The sequence below is a fragment of the Camelus bactrianus genome, chromosome X (assembly GCF_048773025.1).
Source record: "Camelus bactrianus isolate YW-2024 breed Bactrian camel chromosome X, ASM4877302v1, whole genome shotgun sequence".
NCBI lineage: Eukaryota > Metazoa > Chordata > Mammalia > Artiodactyla > Camelidae > Camelus > Camelus bactrianus.
The window spans coordinates 42382096-42397204 of NC_133575.1; the positions used below are offsets into that span (position 1 = coordinate 42382096).

Genomic DNA, 15109 nt, shown 5'->3' on the forward strand with positions numbered 1-15109 from the left:
TTTTTTCTTAAAATGAGAGTTGGGGTTTTGGAATAGAAAGGAGCAAGGGAAATTAATGTCTCTCTGGAAAGAAATCATCACAAAATAGCATTTCATTTCGGGTTGTTAACAGATTAAAATTCTTTTGGGGTTTTTTTAGGGGGGCGGAATTAGGTTTGTTTGTTTGTTTGTTTGTTTGTTTATTTATTTATTTTTAATGGAGGTACTGGGGGCTGAACCCAGGATCTCATGCACGCTAGGCATGCACTCTACCACTGAGCCATACCCCTTCAAAATGATAAATTCTTGACATGGATAGAGTATATACATCATAAAGACTGGGAAGAATATGTTTGCAGAGACTTAAAAGTTCTGATCAAGGATTACTACAGAGAAAACTGCCCAGATAAAATTATCAAGCCAGAAGTTCTCTCTAAAAGACTGAGAACAGATCAAGTGAAGAGAGGATCAAAAATACTACTCAACAGCTTTGGGTATTTGTTCACTATGGCAACAAACAAATAATAAAGTAGAGATTTTAACTTAAAAAGGGAAATGTAACTCCACATGTATCATGGAGGCACATTACAATGGGTTTCACAACTAGAATAAAACGGTATATTTGTAATGGGGGAGAAAAAATGAGGTAGGAGAGAAATGAAGTAGCTATACACACATCAGCTCTCACCTGGGGACAACTGTGCTTCCTACAAGACTTTTGGCAATGTCTGGGGACATCCTGGTTGTCACAACTTGCTAGGTTGGGGGCAGTGCTACTGGCATCTTGTGAGCAGAGGGCAAGAATGCCACTAAACATCGACAATGCACTGGACAGCCTCTGTCCCCCAATATTAGACCAAAAATGTCAATAGTGCCACGGCTGAGAAACCCTGCTCTCTGTGTGAAGAAACTATGTATGAGCTTAACGCAGGTAGCATAGCCAAGTAAATTAGGGTGAAAAACAGAAGTAATATTATGGCACAAATTTGGCCTGCCTAGTCAAAGAGGAAGGGAATAATCTATTACTGCAACAGATCACAAGACTTAGAGGAGTAACTAGTGAGAGGGGACAGAGTGGAAAGGAACTTGATTAGGAGACAGAATTTTACTTCAAACTTTGCCTCTGCCACTTACCAATGTGTGTGACCTTGGACAAGCCATCAAAACTCCTTTATCCACAAACCAGGTATAATACATACCTTACCTCAAGAGGCTATGATAAAAGTCAAAGGTGATCTATAAAGCGCTACCTACATGTAAGTTACTAATAATAGGGTCGAGAAACTTAGATAATTTGGATATTTGCTAAGTTACATGATGCTGAAAGCAGAGCACCTGATAAATTCCTTATCTACTCTGATGACAATTTCTTCACCCAAAAGATACTGCAAGCGGTGGGGAGGGTATAGCTCAAGTGGCAGAGTGCATGCTTAGAATGCACGAGGTTCTGAGTTTGATCCCCAGTACCTCTTCTAAATATAAATAAATACATCTTAATACTTCCCCCTCAAAAAACAAACAAAACAACAACAGCAACAAAAAGATACTGCAGGTTAAGAGGAAAATGGCTGCTTTGGTTTTCAAGCTGACACACATGGAAGAACTAATTATGTAAGTAAAATGATGAGAATCTAGTTGTAGGGGACCAAGGCACATGGTCAGACCACCAGTATGCAAGATGTTACGAAAACAGATCTCCAAAATCCAGTAAAAAAGATAGTTAAGTTTTTGGGTACAAAAAGTCGAAAGGGGGGAAACTATAGAAGGCTTTCTAAACATAAAATTGTAATTATCTAGTCAGATATTCTTCTAACAAAAATTGATGTAGCTTCATAGGAATCAATGTAACAAACTCATATACAAAAAAACCACAGCCTTACAGGAAGTTCTGTTCAAAGATAGGAGACTGACTGCCAGCATGTCTTTCCCTCCTAAGATATCGCTAAAAGGAATTTAAAAAGTACTAACCCACAAGATCACAGAGAATAGGAGAGGAAATATCACAGAGCATAGGAGGCAAGAGGTTTCAACATGTTTTTAGAGTACAGGTAAAGAAGCAATAACTGACTTAGCCAGATGGAAGAGCCTCAATGTAAAGTGCCTGCAGAGGGACAGTAACAGTGATGATGGTGATAATAATAGCTAAGTTTATATAGTGTTTACCTAAGCCAGACACTGTTCTAAGAACTTTATACTCATTACCTCACTTAGTCCTCACAATAGTCTTATAAAGTGTGCATAAAGTATGACTAGCCCTGTATTGACAGATATGAGAACTGAGGCATTAAGAAGTTAGGTAACTTGCCTAAGATCACACAGCTAATAAGTGGCAGAGTCAGGATTCAAATGTAGGCAGTCTGGCTCCAAAGTCCATGATTTTAACTTCTGTGTTCTATGGAAATGAGCTAATTTCCTCACTTAGAGGTACCAGGTACCTTGGAAAGAAGGGAAACTTGAGGCTGAAAAGAGGGGATTGGTAGAAAATGTGTTGAAAGGAATCCTGCTGATTCCCTTTCTGATGTAATGTCTGTCCTATGTGTCCCTACACAGTATAAATAAATACATATACACATAACTATTATCTTTTAACCAGACTGCTATTATTTCTACTCACCCTATTTAATGTTTATATTTCCTGTCTGTAATTCCAAAATAAATATGGAGAATGGCAAAAAGAAAGAAATCCTGAACTCTCAAGTGTCCCCTCCAGAGCCATGTGATTACTGTGTCCCCCATTCTCAATCATTCCCAGTCTACTTAATGGGATAGTCTTTCCAATATCCACCTGTTACATGTTGATCTTCTCCTGGGACTGTCTTAAGCTTTTTGCTTACTATATATACTTTCCTGGGTTATCTCATTCTTACCTAGAGTTCCAATAAGTACCTAAATTAGTGACTCCCTCAATCTGCATCTCCAAACCAGACCTCTTTCATGTTGTCCAAAGCTATATTTCGGCTGCCTACTGAATAACCTCCAGCGGGCTGTGCCCATGTGGCCTTGCAGAACACAGAAGTGAACAACACAGAATTCATCTCTCGGTGCAAATCTATTTTACTTCCAGCACTGTTCCTTTTCATGGTCTCACCATCTAACCAGTCACCCAACAGCAAACCTGAGACGTCCTGGACTCTTCTTCTTTTCTCATCCCACACATGTGAGTCCTTTTCATCATTTAGCGAACATGTACAATATTCTAGGCACTGTACTAGGTATTAGAGATACAAAGATGAATAAGTCACCATCTCTACTCTTGAGGAGTTCATAATCCAAAGGGAGACAGACAAACCAACAAACAAAGGACTGCAAATATAATGTTAAATGAAGAGATAAGTATAACAAAAATGGGTTCTCACAGGAGGGAGTGGGAATCGAAAATCTCAGTTGAATTGTGAAGGATGACGAGGACAATGCTGATGAAGGAAGAGTAGGAAAGATGAATGTAAGGGCATTCCAGGCAGAGAAGTAACATATGTCAAGGCACATATTTATGAGAAAGCATTATACATTTAGGAACTACAGGTAGTTCAATATGAATACAATGCAAGTTACGAGATAGTGACAAATAATGAGGCCAGAGGACAGTAAGGAACAGATCACAAAAAGCACGACAGATATGTCATGCTCAGGTATTTGTGTTCATCATGTAGGACGGTGGTTTTCAAACTGTGTTCCTCAGAACCTTAGGGATTCTTTAGGGACCTTCAGAAATACTTCAGAATTTCTGCAACTGTAATTTGGATCTTGTTTTAAAAATTATTTTTATTGTGGTAAAATATATATAACATAAAATGTATCACTTTAACCATTTTTAAGTGTATAGTTCAATGGCATTAAGTACATTCACATTGTTGTGCAACCATTACCACGATTTACTTTAACTATTTTAAAAACTGCATTTAAATGGCTCATTCCAATGTGCTATAAACCCAAATCTTAACACACTGGAGTATACTGACACATTATGTCGTGCAGCAGGTTAATGAATTTTTCTGCAGTCTTTGAAAATACCTCTATTATTTGTTCATATGTTTGAACTTTTTGCAAATGTGTAATTTAAGGTTGTGGCTTTGTACTAGACCTCTTCCCAGTTCACATGCACACTCATGGAAAATCACATAAATAATTATATTGCTATAGCATATGAGCTTGTACTGAAACACCAGACAGAGGCAGTTACTGAATTCATGTGTTCATCACTGCATTATAGTCAGTTGTGTAGTACCAAATGAAAATGGAACTCAAACTGTTGAGATCATATGCTATTAAAGATCGTTTCACAATCTAAATGCCCACTGACGGGTGAATGAATAAAGAGAATGCGTTATGTACATATACACAGGAATATTATTCAGCCATAAAAAAAAGAAGAAAATCCTGCCTTTGGCAACATGGATGGATGGACGCTGAGGGCATCATGCCAAGTGAAATCAGATGGAAAAACAAATACTATATGTCCTCACTTATATGTGGAATCTAGAAAAGCTGAAATCATAGAAAGAGAGTAGAATGGTGGCTTCCAAAGGCTGAGGGATACAGGAAATGGGAAGATACTGGTCAAAGGGTACAAACTTCCAGCTATTAGATGAATAAGTTCTGGGGATCTTGTGTACAGCATGGTGACTATAATCAACAGTACTGTATTATGTACTTGATGATTGTTAAGAGAGTAAATCATCTTTTTTTAATTAAAATTTTACTGAGATAACACTGGTTGATAACATTGTATGTTTCACATGTACAACATTATATTTCTACTTATGTATATCCTACTTCATGCTCACCACCAAAATTTTTAGTTTCCATCCATCACCATGTAGTTAATCTGGTTCTCTCATTTCATCTTTCTCCCCGCCCTTTCCCCTCTGGTAACCACTATTCTGTTCTAGGGAGTAAATCTTAAATGTTATCACCACACACACACACAAATAGTAATCATGAGAGGGGATGAAGGTGTTAACCAACCTTATTGTGGTAGTCAATTTGCAACATATACATGTATCAAAACATCACGTTGTACATCTTAAACTTAACATATACTATATGTCAAGAATCTATCAATAAAGCTGGAAAAAAGATTAAATGTGATAGTGCATATGAAGCATTTAGCCAATGGCATTCAAAAAAAAAGATGGTTTCGGTGTTTCTTGTAAGCTTTATTACATAACATAAATTAGGAAAGATATTGTTAGTGATCCAACTTTGAATTTAAATGTCCCATCACTCTTCACTGAAGCTTCTAGATCAGTTTAATAATTGAAGAGCATCCTGAGACTGTAAAGTGAGCTGTTAAAAATGTTTGTAACTCACAACTATGTGTCAGTATGAATCAGGATTTTCTTGATGATGTATGACCAGAACAAATTATAGAAAAAATTAGATATAAAACCTTAAATAAGATTGTAGCTGTCATCCAGTATCCCCATTATGTCATGTACTAAAAATTAAGAATGTTCAATGGAGTCTAGTGTGTAATAGCAAAAGTCTGGAACCAACCTACATGTTCATAAATAGGGGAATGGTATAATAAATACAATGGTATATCTATATAATATATGGACATGAAAAAGAACACAGTAGAGATATATATGCTGATAAGGAACAATCTCCAACATACATCATTTAGTTGAAAAAAATAAAGGGTAGATTAGATCAGAGTATGTAGTATACTTCCATTTGTACAGGCAGAATGTCTAAAGAAATAGCCTGGGAGGGGAGGAAGGGTAGAGCGCATGCTTAGCATGCACGAGGTCCTGGGTTCAATCCCCAGAACATCCATTAAAAACAAACAAACAAACCTAATTATCTCCCCCGACAAAAATTTTTTAAACAAACATGTAGACAAGGGATTTTGAGAAAGAGAAAAAATTACTTATCATTATACTACACTAAAAAAACCTTTTTATCTTGAAATAATTATAGATTCACAGGAAGCTGCAAAGAAGTGTACAGGAAGGTATTGTGCATCATTCACCCAGCCTCCCCCAGTGGTAACATCTTGCATAACCAAAGCACAATATCAAAACCAAGTTAACGTTGGCACAATCCCTAAATCTTATTCAGATTTCACCAGTTTTTACACATACTCTGTATATGTGTGTGTGTGTGCATGCAGTTCTGTGCAATTTGATCACATGTATAACCTTATGTAATGATCACCAATATCAAGCTACAGAACTGTACTATCATCACAAGGCTCTCTTGTGCTATATTTTATAGGCAGACCTACCTCATTACCTCCTAATCTCTAATCCCTGGTGACCATTAATCTGTTCTCCCCTATAATTTTGTTATTTCAAGGATGTATAAATGGCATATACAGCATGTAAACTTTTGAGACTGGCCTTTTTTTCACTCAGCATAATAATAATCCATCCAAGTCATCTGTTTCATTAGTTCATTCCTTTTTACTGCTGAGTAGTATTCCATGGCATGGAGGTACCAGTTTATTTAACCATTTGTTCCCCTGCTGTTGGACATTTGAGCTGTTTCTGGTTTGGGGTTATTACAAATAGAGTAGCTATGAACATTCATGTACATGTGAACATAACCTTCTCTGGAATAAATGTCCAATAGTGCAATATATGAGAAATTCAATTTCTACACATTCTTACAAGCATTTGCTGTTGTCACTATTTTTCTTTTTAGCTATTCTGAGAGGTGTACAGTGATACCTCCTTGCGGTTTTCATTTGTATTAATCCTTAATAATTAAGGATGTTAGATATTTTTTCATGTGCTTATTGCCATCTGTAATATCCTCTTCAGTGAACTATCTGTTTGTGTGTTTTGCTCATTTTCTATTTGGATTGCGTTTTACTATTGAGTTTTGACAGTTTTTCATATATTCTAGATATAAATCCTTTGTTAGATGTATTGCATTTTTTACCATGAAAAATTTTATATGTGAGTTGATATAAAGAAATTTGTGATCATAAAAATAGCCATAATATTCTTATTGTTTTGAAGACTGACTTAATGTATAAATTTGAATTTATAAGATAAATTTATGTGAATTCAAAATCTGTTTTTTAATTTATTTCAACTGTTCAAATTTAAGATTTCATTTAAAAAGAGTTCCTCTGCTTTAAAAGGAAAGCAGATTAAAATAAATAAATAAATAAATAAATAAATAAATAAATAAATAAATAAATAAATGGCAGATTAAAAATATCTGTTGTAGATGATGGATACAAATGAAAGATTTTAAAGAGGGGGTAAACATGAGCAAGTTTAGATTTTAGAAATATTACTTTGATAGTCATTTGGAAGGTAGTTGGGAGTGAAAAACTGGTGTTTCAGAAATCATTTATTTCAATAGTTCAGTTGAGAGATCTCCAAGGCCTGGAACAATCGGAGAGGAATGAAGGAGACAGAAGTCAAAGGTGTTTAAGACATAAAAATGACATGACCAAGAGACCTTTTGGATATGAGAGATGAGAAAGAAAGAGAATGAGTACAACATGTGCTCATGTTACAGGAATAAGGCAGAGATTTATTCATCCGGCCAGCCAACTGTTACGGAACACCTATTGTGTGCCAGGCACAGTGCTTGGCACAGGTGGCAAGAAAACAAGAACTTATCTCTACCTTCAAAGAACTCAAAGTTTAATGAGAAAAAAAAGACAAATAAATAATTACAATGAAAAGGAAGAATGCTGAGACTTAGTAGGGTGACAACTGACTGAGAAGAGAGGTAATCTTCTATATCATGATAAGGCTTTGGATTACAGGCTTTTAGGTACATGTATTTGTCAAAACTCAGCTAACATACACAAAATTTATGCTTTTCATTGCAAATTTTACATTAAAAATTGAAACAAATATTAAACTCCAGTTAATAATACGTAAGCTTAAGTATTTGGTAGGAAGTACACTAATGTGTGCCATTTACTTTTAAAATGCATTTTAAAAAAGAATGTGGATTAATGAGTGGATAAATGAACAAATATGTAATAAAGCAAATATAGTAAAAGGTCAATGGTGGAATCCAGATGTTAGGTATAGGATATTCCTGTAAAACCTTACAACTTTGCTGCATCTTTGGAAATTTTCATAATAAAATGTTAGGAAAAAACACTATGGGACCACCACCTGATAGAAGGACTTCAACTCAAAGTAGAGGTTTCGTAGGTCGGCGACATCTGAATTGCAAATTAAAATATTAGCAGGAACTACCAGTCAGACTAAAAGGGAAAAATAACTCAGGCATTCAATAAGGGCCTACGACGACATGTCAGGCACTATGCCAGGCCCCAGGGATTCAAAGATGAATAAGACACAGTTCCCACTTCTGGTTGACTTGCTGTCAACTGGGAGTCAGCCAGGTAAGGAGGTGACTGCAGTGCAGAGTTTAGGGTAGTGTTAGTGTAGGAAAGGGGCAAGCACTAGATTTGGGGGGTGGGAGTGAGAGGAATTGGAGGTAGTCAGAGAAGGTCTCCTCCTGGAGATGAAACTGGAGCTGAGTATTGAAGGGCAAAATAGAATTAGCCATGTGAAGACAGAGGGAAGGCATCTCTGGCAGAGGGAGCAGGATGTACAGAGAGAGAACTTAGCACACTCAGTGTGGCTTAGCAGAGTGTGAGGAAGGGGTGGGGAGAGGGGAAGCTAGCCAGGTAGGCAGGGCTAGAGCACAAAGGCCACACTAAGCAGCGCGGTACAAAGTGAGGAGCTCTGGGAAGAACTCTAAGCAGGGATATTCAGTTTAGGAAGAACATCCTGGCTCCTGGTTAGTAGGTAACGTGAAAGGGTGCCTGACTGAAGATAGGGAATCCAGCTGGAAAGCTTGCGATAAGCTAAGAAATGATGAAGGCCTGAACTAAGGTAGTGGTAGTAGGGTTCAAGGAAAAGAAAGTGAGAAAGGAAGACTGACAGGACTTGGTGACTAATGGGATTGGGAGGAGCCAGAGTGAAGGAAGAGTATGGAATGATACAATGGTTTCTGGCTTGGATGACTGGGGAATGTTGGCATTATTTAATACAGGTGGTGGAGGGGTAGATTTTACAGAGGCAGGAGGTGTGAGGAGTTTAGTTTAGATATGTGGAATGGGATTCATGAGATGCCCCACAGGCAACTACATTTATAGGCTGAAATGTAGATGCAAGATATGAGCTGGAGATAGGTTTGGGATCAGTAGCATGTGGGTAGGAGCTACAAGCATCTAAGTGAGTTAGACCACTTAGGGGGGTGCAGAGGTGGCAAGGTGATGGGCTTGAACAGTGGGAAGAGAAAGGAAAAAAAAATCCCAGGACAGAATCTGGGCTATGTTTCAAGTACGGGTGGGTAGAAGAAGAGGAGCCTGAGAAAGAATCCTCAAGGAACCCAGGAGAGGGTAGTGGCAGAGATCCCAGGGAGGAATGAGACTCTCCAGAAAAAGGGGCCGGTGTCAGACACAGTGGAGTCACTAAGGAAGAGGAGGACTGAAAAGAGACTAATGGATTCAGTTATTCTGGTCACTGGGTGATCTCAGCACGGACAGTTTCAATGGGATGAGGATGGAGGGCTGCCAAAAAAGCAGAGTGAAAGGAAAAGGGAAAAGAGCAGTGGTAGGAGGAGGATGAAGGATTCTGTTTGTTTTAAAATGGTATGCTTCTATGCTGACAGAGAAAAGCCAGTAGAGAGGGAAAGGTTAAAAAAACATAGGAGAAAGAGGGATGCTTAAGGAAGAAGGTTTCCGAGGCAGTGGGGGAAAAAAATATCCAGCAGAAAAAATACAAGTACAATGCGTAAAGATCTGAAACAACAGTACTGTTTGGAAAACAGTTAGTAGACTGCTATGGCTGGATCCCTGTAGTTTGTGGGGAAGTGGTAGGAGATGAGGCTGGAAATACAGAGGGGCCAGAAAATGACAAAGTGGTCCCCCAGTACTACAGAATTTCAGAAGAGAAAAAGTACATTAGAAGATGAAATGATTACAAAAGGTGACATTTGAAAACCTCAAGACTTAAGTTGGACCCTGAAAAGTGGCTATGTTGTAGAAAGTTTGACGGGGGGATGGGGAGAACAAGTGCATTCTGGGAAGGAAGAGGAGACAGCTATGATGAAAGTTCACAGAAGCCAGAGTTAGCAGGGCACATTGTGGAGGCCAGGGAGCTGGAGTGGAAAGTGGGGACAGGGAAGCTGTCAGAGTCAGCAGAGGAAGTAGGCTGGGATCAGGGTATAAATGCTAGTGTCAGGGTACAAACTTGCTACGGTTTTTGGACTTCACCTGTAAGCAGTGATGTGCCACTTAGTTTCTAATCAGGAAAAGTACCATGTACAAAGTGGTATTTTAAGGAAATTAACATAGCTATGGTATTTAGAATGAAATGTCTCCTATGAGCCAAAGTGTTAGAAGGCTCCTTGCCAGGTGTGCAGGATGAAGGCTTGGACTTTGCAGAGGCAGCAGGAACAGATTGGAAGTGGGTGCTTCTCCACTATATTACTAAGGAAGAACTAACAGCAGGTAATGGATACTCATTCCTAATCAAGGAAATTATGCCGAGTGCAATAATTAGCATATCATTAGGAAGAGGAAGAAGAAAAAGCAAAAGAGACTGAAAAGGAATAGTTTGAGTTAGGAAAAGAACTAAGAGAGAATTTACAAACCAAAAGAGTTTCAGGAAGGGTATGCTCAAGTGTCAATGTCATAGAGGGGTCAGGTAAGGTGGACACTGAAAAAAGTCAATTTGTTTTGGTGATTAAGATATCACTGGTGATCTTTTATATAGTGGTTTTAGCAAGATGGGTAATGACAGACTACTGAGAGAGTGAATCAGGTTCCTAGATACAAAACCTATATTAAAAACTGAATTTTATTTCCACATGCCAAAAACAAAGTTATAATATAACAATTTAAAAGACTCTATTAATGCTGGTTACGTGGATTTGTTCAGTTTGTGAAAATTCAGCAAGCTACTTGCTTATGATATATGTACTTTTCTGTTTGTATATTATACTTTACTAAAAAGATTTTAAAATATCACTTCCAATCAAGTCAAAATACAAATTATCTAAGAATAGAACAAAAGATGTATAAGACTTCTACAAGGAAAATTATTGGGAACTATTAGAGAAGTCGAAAATAACTGAGGAGATATATATAGATTTACATAGATTTGGAAGACTTAATTTGACTTAACCAAATAGAGTACCCAGAAACAGATCAAGGCATATTTGAGCACTTAATATATGACAGAAGTGGCACTGCTCATCAGTGGGGAAAGGATGGACTTTTCAATAGACAGTGCTAGGACAAATGGGTATTTACATGGAAAAACAAAATTGGACCCCTACATCATACCATGTACAGAAAACAGTTCCAGGTGGATTAAAGACTTAAATGTGAAGGCAACGTTGTGAAGCTTTTATTGGATAATACAGAATATCTTTAAGACCTTCAGAATACTGAAGGATTTCTTAAATAAGACGTAAAATAAAGGAATCATAAGTGAAAAGAGAAGCCAGAGACAAAGGAGAAGATATTTGCAAAACATGTTGGGGGGAAAGAAGTTTGCAGTAAATAAAACCGAACAGTGACTAGACTGTACAGTATATAAAGAACTACTTTTTAAAATCAGTAAGAAACAGAGATACAATAGAAAGATGGGCAAGACTAGAACAGGCATTTTACAAAAAAGAAAATATACATGGCCAATAAACACATGAAAAGGTCATCAACCAGTCATCCAGGTAATGAAAATTAAAACCACAATGAAGTTCATCACTCCACACTTACTGGTTGGCAAATATTTAAAATTCTGACAAAACATGGGGAATACAACTACATGGGTAATGTGGAGCAACAAGGACTCTCATACACTGGAGCACTTTGGAAGATAGTTGGGTGTATATGTACCTGATGACCCAGTAATTCTACTTCTAGGTATATACCCCAGAAAATTCTTACACATATGCTTCAGGATACATGAACAAGAATGTTCATAAGGGCATCGTTGATAATAGCCAAAAACTGAGAACTGAAATATTCATCAACAGTAGAAAGAATAAATGGTGGTATAGTCACACAATGAAAAACTATACTGAAATGGAAATAAAAGAACTACAGCTATACGCAACTTAGATGAACCTCTCACATACAATGTTGAATAGAAGATGTAAGACACAAAAGATAATGTACAGGATGATTCCATTTATATAAAGTTTTAAAGTAAACAAAACTGAATTATGTGTTTAGAGATGTATACACAGGTGGCACTACTATCAAGGAAAGAAAGGGAATTGCTATCCTAAGGGTCGGGAGTGGTTACCTCTAGAGGGCAGGGTAGTGACCTGTGAGGGGTATACATGGATGCTGGAAATGTTTTGTTTTTCAATCTAAGTTTAACTACATGGGTGTTCACTTTTTAGGTATTAATAAACTACATACATGATTTATGCAATTTTCTGTATGCATGCTATATATCATCAAAAAAATGTAAGAGTGAATCACATGTGTCATCCAGCAGTGCAAACATTTTTGAGCAGCTTAACTCTAAAGGGAGGGAGATAGGGTAGCAGTTATAGGAGGATTCAGGAGGATTGAAGGAATTTGTGTCCATATGTTCACCAAAATATATGTACAAGAATATTCATGGCAGCACTGTTCATAATAGCCCCAAACTGGAAATTACCTAACTGCCCATTCAATAGTACAAAGAATAAATAAATTGTGGTATATTCACCAATGGAATATGTGTAGTAATGAAAATGAATGAACGACAACTAAATGCAATAACATGGATGAATCTCACAAGCATAATGTTGAGTTAGGGTTACTAGATTTAGCAAAAGAAAAAAAAAACACAAGACATCTAGTTAAATTTGACTTTCAGAAAAATGAATCATTTTTAATATAAGTATGTGCCATGTAAAATGATTCACCGTTTATCTGAAATTCAAATTTAATTGGGCATCCTATATTTTTTTGGCAACCTTACATCGAATGAAAGAAGTTAGACACAAAGTTTACCCTCTGGGAAAGATAGAGGCTGGAAGTGGGCATAGGTGGTAATTCTGGGATGCTTGTAATATTGTTTCTGGATCTGGGTGCTAATATAGGTGTCTTCATTTTGTGAACATTCATCAAACTGTATAATTATGATTTGGGTACCCTTCTACATGTATATTATACTTCAATTGAATAATCTATCTATCATCCATCTGTAAGCTATTTATAATCTATCTAGCAGTGATCTAAACATGTTTTATTTATTTGTTTGTTTGTTTGTTTATTATTTTGTGGGGGGGAGGTAATTAGGTTTATTTATTTAATGGAGGTACTGGGGATTGAACCCAGGACCTCATGCATGTTAAGCAGGCACTCTACCACTGAGCTATTACCTCCCCGCTGAACATGTTTTATATTCAAAGTCACAACAAAAAGTAGGGATAAACTTAACAAGAAATGTACAGCACCCACACTGACTAAAGGGAAAGAAATACCCTGAATGGGTAATTTAATCCAGAATATAAATTGTCTATAAATATAAAAGTATGTTCAATTCACTAATAACTACAAAAATGAAAATGAGATATCATTTTTCACTTATCAATTTGGTAATAATACTTAGCAGGAAAGCGAGAAAACTTCAGAAAAATGAATAATCTCATGCCTTCATGGGAATTTTGAAAATGTAGATGGATTTGGGGAAGATGGTAGGCTAAAGATATCCCAGATGCCCTCTATGCCCAAGTCTGATCCATCTAGTCTTGATCTTGAGCCACGTAGGTACTGTAGTCACCAAGAGAATGAGGTCACAGGATGGGTCTGAGAACTGAGGGTAAGGGATGATGTAGGGGTTTTCATCTCTGGAACAGATGAGAGCTCTGGGCCACTGGCCTGGGGTCTGATGTAGGAGGGCCAAAGTGCAAGGATGGGAACACGGCTCCTGGTGAAGGCTTGGCCTGTAGGACTCTGTGAACTCCTAGGGGATAGTCGATATTGCCCATGTGAGTGTGCCAGGTTTTCCTGGATCTGAAAATACTGAGAAGAAGCTGAAGAGTTGGGTTGGGTCTCCTCTATCTTGAGACAAGGACAGCACCAGGGAGCAAGAGTAGAGAGGCCTGCTCTTGATGCCTCCCAAGGGTGTGACAAGCTGACTGACAACATGCCTGCTGCTCCAGTCCTGGCTCATGGGCAGAAACTACTGTGGCTTTTCCACTTAACATGGCTGCTGCGATGTAAGGCACCCCAGTATTGGACTTGAGCTCCAATAAGTAGACGAAGGAAAATAACAATACATATAAGGAGACCCAGAGGCAATAAGAGGAACAAGCAGAACACAGAACAGGCCTTTAATGAAATAGAGTTGCTGAAAGGAAACAGACAACTTGAGCTTTAAAAAAAAAGATCTCTCAAGGAGATTAAAGTACAGCATAAAAAAGACTCTCTGGAACTAAAAGAATTAAATAGCATTTACCAAAACCAGAAGCAATTATCATTCTAAATATTAAAATACTAAAACTATTTCAGTTAAAATCAGCAACTAGACTCCTCTCCAGGAAAGCAACTTTACAAGCCCAGGATTATCCTTCAACATCCTTCTCCTTGCTAATAAACAAAAAACAAGAGAATGAAATAACAGAATAAATATTGGCAAAGAGATCATTTTCTTTTTACTGATATGATTTTATACTAAGAAAACTCAAGACTCCAGTTTAAAAAAACTTAGAGCAGAGCTATATGTATTAAGATGGATGGATCTCACAAACATAACATTGAAAAAAAATCAGTGATGAAAGAACATACGTTATGAAACCACTTAGGAAAGTTTAGGAACAGGCAAAATACCACCACATATTGTTAAGGGATACGAGAATAAGGAAATTAATGGAAAAGATAAACACATTCAGAATGATGTTTGCATTCACACCTAAATCTGACACAATCTGCCCTGATTCCTTACCAGTCCACTGACACAGCTCTGGTAAAGATCACCAAAAACTTCAGTGGACAGATTCATGTTTCTTCTCAGTCCTTGTCTTATGTAACCACTCTGAAACATCTGGCACAGGTGACAATCCCTTCTTCCTAGAAATTCTTACCTTGGTTTTTTAGCTACTTACTATCCTGTGTATCTTTGACCTCTTTGATTGGCTCCTTTACCCTTGACTCTTAAATATTAGTGCTCCTCATTCATTATCTAGTCTT

General features: G+C 37.3%; 1 protein-coding gene and 1 non-coding gene across 3 annotated transcripts in view; both read right to left on the reverse strand.

Moving 5' to 3' along the window:
- Positions 1-15109, reverse strand: part of KIF4A (kinesin family member 4A) — a 101796-nt gene that overhangs the window by 66569 nt on the left and 20118 nt on the right. The gene's annotated exons all lie outside the window — the stretch shown is intronic.
- Positions 13231-13303, reverse strand: TRNAV-AAC (transfer RNA valine (anticodon AAC)). The gene has a single exon. It is a non-coding gene; the product is annotated as a tRNA-Val (tRNA).